Source organism: Rutidosis leptorrhynchoides, chromosome 1 (assembly GCF_046630445.1).
Source record: "Rutidosis leptorrhynchoides isolate AG116_Rl617_1_P2 chromosome 1, CSIRO_AGI_Rlap_v1, whole genome shotgun sequence".
NCBI classification, from domain to species: domain Eukaryota; kingdom Viridiplantae; phylum Streptophyta; class Magnoliopsida; order Asterales; family Asteraceae; genus Rutidosis; species Rutidosis leptorrhynchoides.
The window spans coordinates 380,130,504-380,140,329 of NC_092333.1; positions in this window are offsets into that span (position 1 = coordinate 380,130,504).

Sequence of the window (9,826 nt, forward strand, 5' to 3'; positions counted from 1 at the left end):
GTACCATTTCTCTCACATCTCCAAACCTTGGTACCCAAATTCTATCAGCCCTATATCGGGTTCTGTCTTCCCGAATATTAAGATGTTTCTCTGATCCTTTGGGTATCTCATTCTTCAACTTTCCTTCTTTTATAACCCCCTGTTGCGCCTCCTTTATTTGAGTAGTAAGGTTAGTATGAATAATTATATTAATAGCTTTTACCCGTATAGGTTCTCTGTCCTTTCTACTCAAAGCGTCGGCTACCACATTCGCCTTCCCCAGGTGGTATCGAATCTCAAAATCATAATCATTCAATAGTTCAATCCACCTGCGTTGTCTCATATTCAGTTGCTTCTGATTAAATATATGTTGGAGACTTTTGTGGTCGGTATATATAATACTTTTGACCCCATATAAATAATGGGTCCAAGTCTTTAATGCAAAAACAACAGCACCCAATTCCAAATCGTGAGTTGTATAATTTTGCTCCTGAATCTTCAATTGTCTAGACGCATAAGCAATCTCCTTCATTCGTTGCATTAACACACAACCGAGACCTTGATTTGATGCGTCACAATAAATCACAAAATCATCATTCCCTTCAGGCAATGACAATATAGGTGCCGTAGTTAGATTTTTCTTCAATAACTTAAACGCCTTCTCTTGTTCATCCTACCATTCAAATTTCTTCCCTTTATGCATTAATGCAGTCAAGGGTTTTGCTATTTTGGAGAAATCTTGAATGAATCTTCTGTAGTAACCAGCCAATCCTAAAAATTGATGTATATGCTTTGGAGTTTTTTGGGTTTCTCGCTTTTCAACGGTTTCGATCTTTGCCGTGTCCACCTGGATACCTTCTTTGTTCACTATGTGACCTAGGAATTGAACTTCTTCCAACCAAAATGCACACTTTGAAAACTTAGCGTACAGTTTTTCTTTCCTCAATACTTCTAGCACTTTTCTCAAATGTTCTTCGTGCTCTTGATCATTCTTTGAGTAAATAAGTATGTGATCGATGAAAAAAATGAAAAACTTGTCAAGATATAGCCCACACACTCGGTTCATAAGGTCCATGAACACAGCTAGTGCGTTAGTCAATCCAAACGACATAACCATTAACTTGTAATGACCATAACGCGTCCTAAAAGCAGTTTTTGGAATATCATCCTCTTTTACTCGCATTTGATGATATCCAGAACGTAAATCGATTTTCGAATAAACCGACGAGCCTTGTAGTTGATCAAATAAGTCGTCAATTCTCGGCAGTGGATAATGGTTTTTGATGGTAAGTTTATTCAACTCTCTGTAGTCAATACACAACCTAAATATACCATCCTTCTTCTTGACAAACAAAACAGGAGCTCCCCATGGTGATGTGCTTGGTCGAATGAAACCACGTTCTAATAGTTCTTGCAGTTGGATTTGCAGTTCTTTCATCTAGCTGGGTGCGAGTCTGTAAGGAGCACGAGCTATTGGTGCAGCTCCTGGTACAAGATCTATTTGAAATTCAACAGATCGATGTGGAGGTAGTCCCGGTAATTCTTTCTGAAATACATCGGGAAATTCTTTTGCGACGGGAACATCATTGATGCTCTTTTCTTCAGTTTGTACTTTCTCGACGTGTGCTAAAACAGCATAGCAACCTTTTCTTATTAGTTTTTGTGCCTTCAAATTACTAATAAGATGTAGCTTCGTGTTGCCCTTTTCTCCGTACACCATTAAGGGTTCTCCTTCTTCTCGTACAATGCGAATTGCATTTTTGTAACATACGATCTCTGCTTTCATCTCCTTCAGCCAGTCCATGCCAACTATTACATCAAAACTCCCTAACTCTACTGGTATCAAATCAATCTTAAATATTTCGCTACCCAGTTTAATTTCTCGATTCCGGCATATATAATCTGCTGAAATTAATTTACCGTTTGCTAATTTGAGTAAAAATTTACTATCCAATGGCGTCAATGGACAACTTAATTTAGCACAAAAATCTCTATTCATATAGCTACTATCCGCACCCGAATCAAATAAAACGTAAGCAGATTTATTGTCAATAAGAAACGTACCCGTAACAAGCTCCGGGTCTTCCTGTGCCTCTGCCGCATTAATATTGAAAACTCTTCTGCGGCCTTGTCCATTCGTGTTCTCCTGGTTCAGGCAATTTCTAATAATGTGGCTCGGTTTTCCATATTTATAACAAACTACATTGGCATAACTTGCTCCGACACTACTTGCTCCACCATTACTCGTTCTGACACCATATGTTCCTTTCGTTCGGTTAACCCCTAGTCCGTAGACCTCACACTTCACTGCGCTATGACCATTTCTTTTACACTTGTTGCAAAATTTGGTGCAGAACCCCGAGTGATACTTTTCACACCTTTGGCATAGTTGCTTCTGATTGTTGTTGTTGTTGCGGTTGTTATTGTTGTTGGGATAATTGTTGTAATTGTTGTTGTTGTTGTTGTTGTGCCATTTGTTGTAGTTGCGATTGATGTTGCGATTGTTGGGATAGTTGTTGTTGTTTTGGTGACTCTTATCACCGTTTTCCTCCCACTTTCTTTTGACTAGCTTCACGTTGGCCTCTTCGGCCGCCTGTTCTTTAATTCTTCCCTCAATCTGGTTCACTAGTTTGTGAGCCATTCTACATGCCTTTTGTATGGAGGCAGGCTCGTGTGAACTTATATCTTCTTGAATTCTCTCCGGTAATCCTTTCACAAATGCGTCGATCTTCTCTTCCTCATCTTCGAACGCTCTCGGACACAATAGGCACAATTCTGTGAATCGTCTTTCGTACAAAGTAATATCGAATCCCTGTGTTCATAACCCTCTAAGTTCTGATATGAGCTTATTGACCTCGGTTCTGGGACGGTACTTCTCGTTCATCAAGTGCTTGAATGCTGACCACGGTAGCGCGTAAGCAACATCTTGTCCCACTTGCTCTAGATATGTATTCTACCATGTTAACGCAAAACATGTGAAGGTATGCGTAGCGTACTTCACTTTGTCTCCTTCAGCACAGTTACTTATGGCAAACACCGATTCAACTTTCTCGGTCCACCGTTTCAATCCGATTGGTCCTTCGGTCGCATCAAATTCTGAAGGTTTGCAGGCAGTGAATTCTTTGTAGGAGCATCCTACACGATTTCTTGCACCGTTAGCTGTATGCTAGATTCAGAATTATTGTTGGTATGTATCGTGCCTGTACTGCGGCTATGTTTGAAGCAAGAAAGGCACGAAATTCCTCTTCGCTCATATTCAAGGTGTGTCGAGTAGTCGGTGCCATTTCCTTCAAAATAGTCAAATAAAACAAGCTAATCATACAGAATATTAAGAGTAGTCAATAGTATCTCGTAGCATAATATGAACTCATTTATAAAAGCTTTTTCTTCATATTAGCGTTTTATAAGTTTAAATTCGGGTACTACCTACCCGTTAAGTTCATACTTAGTAGCTAATATACAATTCAACCACTACAATTCCATATGAAAAACTGATTATAATAATATATCACATACAAATATTCTTCAAACTTACAACTTCGCTATATACATATAACATGAAATATAGTACAATATGATACAGGACAGTTTTGAAGATAAATCTAGTTAATACGCAAGTTGTTCAGCAAAGGAAATAAAGACACGTAATTCATAAGTCCACTAAGACAACTTCCCATCCTTGGTCTTGTGGAAAATAACCGTTATGACCATTGGCAAGGCAACATGTTGTAATGTCATCAAAAGGACGAGGGTTTCATAATGTCCAGCAGCCCCGTAATAATCTAAATACCTTGTTTCTCACCCCAACTACTGAATCCGTCACTTGTGGGAATGTTTTATTTAAAAGCTGCAATCCGATGTTCTTTTTCTCACTTTGGTAAGAAGCGAACATCACTAACCCGTAAGCATTACATGCTTCTTTATGTTGCATGTTAGAAGCTCTTTCTAATTCACGAAATCCTATGTTGGGATATGTTGAGTCAAAATAGGTTCTTAACCCGTAGCGTAAAATTGCATTTGGGTTCCCCGCATTTAACGCTTTAAAGAAAACACGGCGTAACTTAAAGTCTCTCCAATGTGATATACCCCACCTATCAAAGGAAAGCCTTTTATAAACTAAGGCATTTCTGGAAAGTCTTTCAAATGTTTGTCAAGTTAATTTCGCCATAACTAAATGTGCTGATGAATTCTGACCGACTCTAGACAAGATTTCCTCAATCATATCCTCTGGTAGGTCTTCTAAAATATTTGGTTGTCTACCCTTAACGTCCATTTTATTTTTATAATGTAAAATAGACAAGGATTAGATTCGTATTAACAAACAATACAAGCAATTTTTACATTGAACATAAAAGTACAAGCACACTACAATACATTTATTACACAACATGCTCACACCCCTCTAATCTGAATCACTGGTTTCTTCTTCTTCGGACTTGGTTATTTTTCCTAATATTCTAGGGATATATGATGTTCCTCTAATACGAGTCGTCATTTTACAAATTGGTTTAGAAAAATATGGTGGTTTAGAGGTTCCCGGGTTATTGTCACGATATTGAAAATACGGGTGTTGACAGTACATATAAAGTTCATCGGGGTCGGAATCAGATTTCTCTATTTTGATGCATTTTCCCTTATTATTTTCTTTTGCCTCATTAAATTGGGTCGGGGTAATTTCTATAACATCATCGGAATTCTCATCAGGATCTGATTCATCGAAAAATTGGTAATTTTCCCAATATTTTACTTCCTTAGCGGAAACACCATTGACCATTATTAACTTTGGTCCATTGGTTGAGGATTTTCTTTTATTTGACCGGTTTTCTGTGGTTCCTACTATTCCCCCCTCCGGAACCTCTTCTTCTTCTTTCGGTTCCTCTTCTTCCGGTTCCTCTTCTTCCGGTTCCGTTTCCTCTTCTTCCGGTTCTTCGGGAACTTGTGAATCTTGCCAATATATATTCAACTCTTCGTTATTATTAGGTGAGTCAATGGGATTTATGCTATAGGTAGACATCTATCACACAATATCAAACATGTTAAGAGATTAATATATCACATAATATTTACATGTTAGAAATATATAGTTTCCAACAAAAATGTTAAGCAATCATTTTTAAAGAAAACACGGTCGAAGTCCAGACTTACTAATGCATCCTAACAAACTCGATAAGACACACTAATGCAAATTTTCTGGTTCTCTAAGACCAACGCTCGGATACCAACTGAAATGTCCCGTTCATATTGATTATAAACGTTCCATATTAATTGATTTCGTTGCGAGGTTTTGACCTCTATATGAGACGTTTTTCAAAAACTGCATTCATTTTTAAAACAACCATAACCTTTATTTTATCAATAAAGGTTTTAAAAATATTACGTAGATTATCAAATAATGATAATCTAAAATATACTATTTACACACGACCATTACATAATGGTTTACAATAGAAATATATTACATCGACATATGTTTCTTGAATGCAGTTTTTACACAATATCATACAAACATGGACTCCAAATCTTGTCCTTATTTTAGTATGCAACAGTGGAAGCTCTTAGTATTCACCTGAGAATAAACATGCTTTAAACGTCAACAAAAATGTTGGTGAGTTATAGGTTTAACCTATATATATCAAATCGTAACAATTGACCACAAGATTTCATATTTCAATACACATCCCATACATAGAGATAAAAATCATTCATATGGTGAACACCTGGTAACCGACATTAACAAGATGCATATATAAGAATATCCCCATCATTCCAAGACACCCTTCGGATATGATATAAATTTCGAAGTACTAAATCATCCGGTACTTTGGATGGGGTTTGTTAGGCCCAATAGATCTATCTTTAGGATTTACGTCAATTAGGGTGTCTATTCCCTAATTCTTAGATTACCAGACTTAATAAAAAGGGGCATATTCGATTTAGATAATTCAACCATAGAATGTAGTTTCATGTACTTGTGTCTATTTTGTAAATCATTTATAAAACCTTCATGTATTCTCATCCTAAAAAATTAGATTTTAAAAGTGGGACTATAACTCACTTTCACAGATATTTCCTTCCTCGGAAATAAGACTTGGCCACAGATCGATTCACGAACCTATACAAATATGTACATATATATCAAAGTATGATCAAAATATAATTACAACCATTTTTATTATGTTTTAAAGATTTGAGTGTATTAAGTCAGCTGTCCTCATTAATAACCTACAACTAGTTGTCCACAGTTAGATGTACTGAAATAAATCGATATATATTATCTTGAATCAATCCACAACCCAGTGTATACACGTCTTAGGCTAGATCACAACTCAAAGTATATATATTTTTGGAATCAACCTCAACCCTGTATAGCTAACTCCAACATTACTGCATATAGAGTGTCTGTGGTTGTTCCAAATAATATATATACATGGGTCGATATGATATGTCAAAACATTTGCATACGTGTCTATGGTATCCCAATATTACATAATATATTAGAATACATGTATAATACAATATAAGTTAGCTAGGATATGATTTGTATAGATTTGTTAAACATTTCCCGTAGAAAAAAAAATCAAAAATATCCAATCTTGTTTTACCCATAACTTCTTCATTTTAAATCCTTTTTGAGTGAATCAAATTGCTATGGTTTCATATTGAATCTAATTTAAGAATTCAAACAGAAAAAGTATAGGTTTATAGTCGAAAATTTAAGTTACATGTCAATTACTAAAGAGGTAGTCATTTTCGTCGAAAGAACGACATCTTGATGACCATTTTGAAAAACATACTTTCACTTTGAGTTTAACCAAGATTTTTGAATATAGTTTCATGTTCATATGAAAAATCATTTTCCCAGAAGAATAACTTTTAAATCAAAGTTTATCATAGTTTTTAATTATCCAAACCAAAACAGCCCCCGGTTTCACTACGACGGCGTATATCCGATTTTATGGTGTTCATCGTGTTTCCAGGTCTTAAATCATTAAGTTAGCATATCATATAGATATAGAACATGTGTTTAGTTGATTTTAAAAGTCAAGTTAGAAGGATTAACTTTTGTTTGCGAACAAGTTTAGAATTAACTAAACTATGTTCTACTGATTACAAGTTTAAACCTTCGAATAAGATAGCTTTATATGTATGAATCGAATGATGTTATGAACATTATTACTACCTCAATTTTTCTGGATAAAACTACTAGAAATGATAAAAATGGATCTAGCTTTAAAGGATCCTTGGATGGCTTGAAAGTTCTTGAAGCAGAATCATGACACGAAAACAGTTCAAGTAAGATTTTCACTCGAAATAAGATTGTTATAGTTGTAGAAATTGAATCAAAGTTTGAATATGAATATTACCTTGAATTAGAAAGATAACCTACTATAAATAACAAAGGTTCCTTGATCTTAGATGATTACTTGGAATGGATTAGAAAGCTTGGAAGTAGACTTGCAAACTTGGAAGTATTCTTGATTTTTATGAAACTATACTTATGGAATTTATGAAGAACACTTAGAACTTGAAGATGGAACTTGAGAGAGATCAATTAGATGAAGAAAATTGAAGAATGAAAGTGTTTGTAGGTGTTTTTGGTCATTGGTATATGGATTAGATATAAAGGATATGTAATTTTATTTTCATGTAAATAAGTCATGAGTGATTACTAATATCTTTGTAATTTTATGAGATATTTCATGCTAGTTGCCAAATGATGGTTCCCACATGTATTAGGTGACTCTCATGGGCTGCTAAGAGCTGATTATTGGAGTGTATATACCAATATTACATACATCTAAAAGCTGTGTATTGTACGAGTACTAATACAGGTGCATACGAGTAGAATTGTTGATGAAACTGAACGAGGATGTAATTGTAAGCATTTTTGTTAAGTAGAAGTAATTTGATATGTATCTTGAAGTCTTTCAAAAGTGTAAGAATACATATCAAAACACAACATGTATATACTTTCTAATGGAGTCGTTAAGTCTTCGTTAGTCGTTACATGTAAGTGTTGTTTTGAAACCTTTAAGTTAACGATCTCAATTAATGTTGTTAACCCAATGTTTATTATATCAAATATATTATCATGATATTTTTATGTATGAATATCTCTTAATATGATATATGCATTAAAATATCGTTACAACGATAATCGTTACATATAAGTCTCGTTTCGTAATTCTTGAGTTAGTAGTCTTGTTTTTACATATGTAGTTCATTGTTAACACACTTAATGATATATTTAAATATCATTTTATCATGTTAAATATAGTGTATCAATATCTTAATATGATACATATGTATTTAGTAGACGTTATCATAACTATAATTGTTATATATATCATTTCGAGTTTTTTAACTTAGTAATCTCATTTCTTATGTATATCCCACATTGTTAATATACTTAGTGAGATACTTACTCATCATAATCTCATGTCAACCATATATATATGTCTATATATACCACAACATGTAGTTTTCACAATTTTGTAACGTTCTTGAATCGCCGGTCAACTTGGGTGATCAATTGTCTATATGAAACTTATTTCATTCAATCAAGTCTTAACAAGTTTGATTGCTTAACACGTTGGAAACATTTAGTCATGTAAATATCAATCTCAATTAATATATATAAACATGGAAAAGTTCGGGTCACTACACATTAGAAGTAGTTCCTTTATTGAAATTTAATTACTTAACAATATTCGAATCCTTAGAAGGTTTAAATAATATATCAGGATTTGGTAACATATCTTGTTAGACTGGTTTCTTGGACCGTGTATTCATGTGATCTAAAATAAAATAAAAACCGTTTTAGGAGAAAATATTTTAGACCTTAAAGGATATATATATATATATATATATATATATATATATATATATATATATATATATATATATATATATATATATATATATATATATATATATGTTTTGGGTTTATTCTAATTCCTCTTTTAATATTTAAGAAATATATTAGTATATTAGTAAATTTTAAATTAATAAATATAATAAATATTAATGACATAACTAATAACATAATTATTAAATAACAACTTTTGTCGCATAACAACGAATAATCAAACATACACGACCTATTGAATCTTTCAATACTTAAGTGACCCGTCGGCGTCTAGGTTCGAGCAAGAGCCTTTAAATTGATAACCAAAGTATATCAATAACCAAAGTATATCCACAACCTTGCCCTAATGGAAGATAGTCATCACCCGTTTTCAAGAAATATCAATAACCAAAGTATATCCAATTTCCGTATTTACCGCGCTCCCCGATAGCGGCGCCAAAAACTTGATTTGCAAAAGTGTGCAGTGCTTAATTTGCTTTTCCAACTTTTAAATTTATATAACCTTTATTTAATACACTTTTAACACCCTAACGAGCAACAAAACCCTATCAGATGTAGTACTTTAGGTTATCGTCCCAAGAGAGCATAGATGCAGATAAGAGTTGTTCTATAAAATAGTTTAATTCTTATTAAAGAATTATAGATATATTTTTATGTCTTTTATGGGATAGATTCTTATCTCTTAGGAAAGAGATGATTTAATATCAATAAAATAACAAAATATAAAGCGTGAAATAAAGATTTAAAATAAACAACTATAAAAGAAAAGTGATTACAAGGACATGTGAATCATGAGGGAATTGTATCAATTATTTCATAACATATATTAACATATAGCAAGATAATAATCATAGACCAATCATTATCCCTAAAAGGTTAAGCTAAATGTCGCATATCATTCATAAGGTAGGACCTAAAGCATAGATTAACTAACTGATGTTCATAGCTAATGTCTTCATTCATAGCATTCAAATAATC